We start from the raw sequence: 6,898 nt of genomic DNA, 5'->3' as shown, positions 1-6,898 counted from the left end.
AAAGGTCAATACAATGAATATAAAAGTCAATACATTATAACTTGAAAAAAACAAAACAGAGAGTGTTGTGCAGATTGCAACTCTTTATATACTTAGCCAACAACAACATGGTCTTTTTATGAACCCACTTAGGGGACCTAGGATTGCTCTTAATGTAAATGCACCAAGATACTTTATAATTTGGTTTTTAAACAAATTTTTTTGTACTTCATATTTTGTGCACTTCATGAGAACATGCCTAACAACATCATACTCACTACAAATATCACAGAAGGGCGAGTTTAACTCTCCCCAATTTATGTAAAACTGAACGGGATTTGGCATGGCCTAGCCTCAATCTAAAAACAGTAACAGCAACTGATGTAACATCTTGCACAAGTCCATCAGGTGGTGCTTTATAGTCATAAAGTTCTAAAACTGGATTTATACAACTTCTAAAAAAAAATATCGGTCTCTATCACATAACACCTTATAAATACATGCAAAATATTCATTTTGGGTGGGTTTTACACTTATAGTCTGACCTTTTAAAATACCCCAATTAGCCATTAAATGAGTAAATATTATTTCAACTAACGGCTTCGACCACTGTCCACCTGATATGTCAGATAAATCTAATGAACCAGAACCGAAAAGGTCAAGGAGATTTGCTTCCGCTGTTGCATTGAAAAAAATAAGAGCAATAAACTGTGTGTAATAAGTTCATTGGGTATAAATTTTGTTTGTTTTTATTAATGTCTTTTGGTTTTGCTGCTGATGATGGACACTGTATATGTGTCAGAAATATGAAGTTACAAATTTGTATTCGTTTCACTGTCAATTAAAAGGTTTCGTCCCTATTCTCAACTGTTATACTTTCGTCATGGAAAGGCAGTGCGGTCTTCGAAGTTATCTACGAGAGGTGTGGGGGTATCTCCCCTCCAATCACTCTGAATCTTAAAAAGGGCACTATAACTTCTGATCGCCAATCCAAATGGTTCCTCTCATAGGTTTACACAATCACAATTTCTATATATACCTTATATGCCCCCAGGGCATAACTTAAAACCCTTGGCCTGAGGGCTGTGGGGGTTGTCATCCTCAAAGACATATTTTTCATACCTTTAAATTAAGTTGAACAAAATTACTATCTCAAAATTGTGATGTGTTGGAGGAAATTGTGGGTGCGAAAGGGGGGTTAGTTTTCCTCCAGTCCCTTTCCATTATTAAAAAGGACGCTAGCTTTTTCAAGTTCCAATTTCATGAGCTCTTTTTGAAGTTTTTAATATAACGAATGGCCATCTCAAAATTTCTATCAGATGGATTTCGGGAAAATGCAAGGTGTGGTTGGGTATCCATCTTCCGATATCTCTGAATCTAAAAAAGTGCACTAGAACATCTAATTTCCAATCTAATGAGCCTATTCTGGAGGTTTTACGATCACATTTTCTATATATACCTTATGTTCACACAGGGCATAACTTACAACCCTTGCCCTGAGGGCTGTGAGGGGGCTGTCATCCGTAAAAACATAATTTCTGAACCTGTCAATTACGTTGAATAAAATGGCTATCTCAAATATTGATTGGATGTGTCTGGGGAAATAGTGGGCTTGGGAGGGGGTTAGTTGTCCTCCAATGAGCTCTTTTCGAAGTTTCTACGACAACAAATGGCCATCTCATAATTTTAATCACATGCATTTCGGGAGAATCGAACGAACCCAATCGAATTTCTTCAAGCACAATCAAATGAAACCTTTTCGAATTTTCTACGACAAATCCTTCGATATGAAGTGTCCTGGTCTAAAAAACCAAAAAAGAAAAAACAAATAATACATTGTGTCCACATGGTTTTTTACATTGGCAGCACTATCGCCGTGCCTATGACAAGGCTAAGGCACAAAATGATGAGGGAGGGAGAAATACAAGTTTGCCATGGGGACACGAATTCACTACTTTTCAAGCTGATAACCGATAATTTAACGGGAAATTTTGCTAAGTGTGATATTTCCATCAGAATTACAAACTAGGATGTACAACTAAACCTTAAACTAGGGAAACACCAAGCTCAAGATCAATATTTGCATTTAAAATAGAATTGGGGTATAATAAGGGCTTCCAAATTTTGGAAAAGGGATTTCCAAAGGGCTTTTGTAAGCCCTAAAGTCTACTTTATAAAGACACGCGATAAGGATGTCAAAACACATTGCAACGGGTGCCAATTAACTATGCAGATACAATTTCGATATGTTTGCTTGTGAGAAACGGTAGGAAGCCGGGATGTACAACTAAACCTTAAACTAGGGAAACACCAAGCTCAAGATCAATATTTGCATTTAAAATAGAATTGGGGTATAATAAGGGCTTCCAAATTTTGGAAAAGGGATTTCCAAAGGGCTTTTGTAAGCCCTAAAGTCTACTTTATAAAGACACGCGATAAGGATGTCAAAACACATTGCAACGGGTGCCAATTAACTATGCAGATACAATTTCGATATGTTTGCTTGTGAGAAATGTGTAGGAAGCAATAAAATACTAGGAGCATAATTAATGACGATCACTTCTTGGAAATATAGAAATTATAACATTCAAATAAAAAAAAGCAAGATCACCAATATCTGATAAAGCATGTGTTTTCATAAGTTCTGTAAAAGTGCTCCCCCTTGGGCCTTAGTAAGCATATAACCAAAGCGTATGTACAAAATTTAGGGAAAGATTGTTTCTTAGTAGAATAGATTAAGTCTTCGTTAAATGGGTTTTAGAAGCGTAAGGTGAATTTAAAAGTAGTTCAAAGCCACCTATTTTGGATAAAGCGAATTTAAATGTGCATTTATCTTCTAGTTGCACTTTTCCCTCAGACAGATATTTGTTGAATCAACAAATGTGTTTACCCCAGGCTGATGCTTTAACTTTGGATAGAAACCTAAATATGAGTTTAAATTTAATATTCAACTGTCCAGGCTAAGTCCCAAGACTCCCTAAAAAAAATTGTATAGACATTCCTGGTCTATCGATATATTTTCAAGTGGAAAATATATTCTCCTGTTCACAAAATTGTGATATTAAAATCACCTAAAAAAAAAAAAAAAGTTGTACTAAATATATTACACGCGATTTAATTATTAATAGCAATATATACAAATCATTAAGATGAGAAACTCAAAACAGGATAAAATCAATAGAACTAAAATGATTTTTTTTTTTTAACAGTCCCAGCACCCTTGCCTCGGTGAATTTCAACCAGAACTCTTTTTTTACTTTTTTTCTTTTTTATATTAGTCCTATGTCCTCGGCAAGGCAAAATATATAAGACAAAAAAAAAACTTAGAACCGGATAAAATCAATGCAACTAAAATGAAAATTTTTTCAAATGCTGGGACTGTTTTGAAAATTTTTCCATTTTAGTTACTTTGATTTTATTCTGTTTAAATTTTTTCGTCTTGTATAATTATGTCTTGGTGAAGACGGCCCTTAGACTTAGGGCCGAACTATTCATTCTAATTTGCTTCCCACTGTCTTGCGACAAGACTTTCTCATTGTTCTTCTTGTTTTTTATGTTTGTCAGCAGTTTCCCGGGGGATCTGTTTCAGAGAAAAAATTAAAATGATAAAAAGTAGAAATAAGTTATTTGCCATAAAGGCTAGTCTTGGAGACCTTTAAAAGCCTAAAACTTCTACTTTCACATTTTTGCTTTTTGAATTTTTAATTTGGCTGTTTTTTTGTCTTATCTATTTTGTTTTTTTTACGGTCACCCGTTTGCTGCCGTTTGTAGGTTTGTTTTCCACTTTGATTGTTTGTATCCGGTTTGTTTGGTTAAACCTTCGTTCAGACAGTGTGAACGTATATCAATCTTAACTTTTCTTATAGTGTTGAACAAGAAAGGTGGATTGTCTTTTCGATATACATTTTGTTTCATCCAGTATTTTTGCCTACAAAAACATTACTTTTGCCTTTTATTTCTCTTTTTTTATTTATTTATAATTTTTTTAACGAGTGCATTTATGACAAAATGCAGAATTGTTGAGTATTTTGGTTCATGAACGTGGATAATTTTAGCAATTGAACGGGCTAGACTAAACGCTTTTCTTTCAGATATGCCTTTTAAGCACTATAGTGAAATACGTCGAAGCAACAAAGGCAATTAAATTCCGCATGGAAGTTGAAAAATCGGCTATTTCCTCTCAACTTTTCCCGCGTAAATTCTTAAATTCGACTGAAAAACCGTTTTATTGCCAATGCTTGTAACCACGCGGGTGTTAGGTTCATGTTTAAGCCAAAGGAACTCATGAGTGAAAGGCCTTTTAAATTAATAGGGTTTCAAATAGCAATCAGATTACCGGACGGGAACAAACCACAGAAGAAAACAGCATTATCAGTTAAAAAATATTTATGTACGCTTTATATAGGCTAAACATTATAAATATATATATATATATATATATATATATATATATATATATATATATATATATATATATATATATATATATATATATTCTAGCTGTTGGGGTGGCGCGTAACCCCAACACCTAGTTGGTGGGGGCGCTTCACGCCCCCCAAGCCCCCCCGCGCGCGTAAGTCGTTACGCGCCATATTAGTTACGCGCCATTGTAGTTGTGTCCCTATGTCCCACCTGTGAATATAGATATATATATATATATATATATATATATATATATATATATATATATATATATATATATATATATATATATATATATATATATATATATATATATATATATATATATATATATATATATATATATATATATATATTATATATATATATATATATATATATATATATATATATATATATATATATATATATATATATATATATATATATATATATATATATATATATATATATATATATATATATATATATATATATATATATATATAAATATACTAGCTGTTGGGGTGGCGCGTACCCCAACACCTAGTTGGTGGGGGCGCTTCGCGCCCCCCCCTAAGCCCCCCCGCGCGCGTAAGTCGTTACGCGCCATATTAGTTACGCGCCATTGTAGTTGTGTCCCTATGTCCCACCTGTGAATATATATATATATATATATATATATATATATATATATATATATATATATATATATATATATATATATATATATATATATATATATACTAGCTGTTGGGTGGCGCTTCGCGCCACCCCAACACCTAGTTGGTGGGGCGCTTCGCGCCCCCCCCCCCAAGCCCCCCCGCGCGCGTAAGTCGTTACGCGCCATATTAGTTACGCGCCATTGTAGCTGTGTCCCTGTGTCCCACCTGTGAATAGAGATAGATATAAATATATATTTTGGCGCGTAAATATAAATATATATATGGCGCTTAACGACTTACGCACGCGGGGGGGCATGGGGGGCGCGAAGCGCCCCACCAACTAGGTGTTGGGGTGGCGCGAAGCGCCACCCCAACAGCTAGTATATACATATATATATATATATATATATATATATATATATATATATATATACTAGCTGTTGGGGTGGCGCTTCGCGCCACCCCAACACCTAGTTGGTGGGGGCGCTTCGCGCCCCCCCAAGCCCCCCCGCGCGCGTAAGTCGTTACGCGCCATATTAGTTACGCGCCATATTAGTTACGCGCCATTGTAGTTGTGTCCCTGTGTCCCACCTGTGAATATAGATAGATTTATATATGTGTTTCAAACTACGTAAAAATTGCGAATATACAACATTCTTGGCTTTCCCATTGTCTGTCCATATACAAAGCCGTATGTACTAATAATGACGTCATATGCAAACGTTCTTTTTACAAACAAACAAACATGCATACACACAACTCGTTTTTATATAGATAGATAGATAGATAGATACAATACAAATTAACTACGTAAAACTTGTGAATATACAACAGTCTGTTCCGAAATACAACTAACTTCGTAAAACTTGAGAATATACAACATTCTTCGCTGTCCAATTCTCGCTGCATATAAATAGATTGTCAGGTTTACCGACCCTCGAACATGCAACGTACAATTGTCCATGGGAAAAACAATCAGTATTAAGATCAATACCACATTTTTCTAATGATTGACCTTGAGCTTTGTTAATGGTGATTGCAAATGCTAATCGAATTGGGAATTGCAATCTTTTAAATTGAAAAGGCAGATCTGTTGGAATCATGGGAATGCGAGGAATAAGAACAGCCTCACCCTCAAAAGGCCCTGTCAGGATTGTGGCCTCTATTAGGTTTTCCATTGTTTTTTTTACGGCAAGTCGAGTGCCATTGCAAAGCTTTGGTGGGTTTATGTTACGTAACAATATTATTGGTACGCCTATTTTTAGTTGTAGCACGTGTGGTGGAAACCCTGAAAGATCTATGGAATTTAAAAATTCAGATGGATAATTAACCGCTTCATTTGGTTCCAAAACTGTGTCGACTGACTTGTAAAGGACTGCCTGGTCTTGAATCTTGGTCAAAACAATATTGTTGATTTCGTGGACGTCTATATTCTTGGGTGCGAGAATCGCTCTTTCACTTAGCCATTTATTATTTTTATAATTTTTTAGAATATTCGGAAATATATTTTCAATCAATTCATTTTTGGACGTCACTAAATTACAGAAATCAGCAGGTAGTTGTATACGTCCTGAAATTGAGTCTACTGGGAGCTTTCCATTTCCCATTGCTAGCAATTGATCTGAAAATGTTTGACCAGAGTCATCGTTTTGCAATCGGACACGCATATTTGTAGTTAATTTTAATGTTTTTACGTGTGCCCATAAATTAGAATTTTTCAGGCAAGCATTCATTTCGTCTGCAGGAGTTGATCTAGGTATTATAGGTAATGTTTGCCTGAAATCTCCTGCAAGCAATATTAATGTGCTGCCAAAGGGTTTCGAATTCCCTCTTAAATCTTTCAAGCATTGATC

Source organism: Artemia franciscana, chromosome 1 (assembly GCF_032884065.1).
Source record: "Artemia franciscana chromosome 1, ASM3288406v1, whole genome shotgun sequence".
Classification (NCBI taxonomy): domain Eukaryota; kingdom Metazoa; phylum Arthropoda; class Branchiopoda; order Anostraca; family Artemiidae; genus Artemia; species Artemia franciscana.
Note: the sequence above shows the minus strand (reverse complement) of the source record.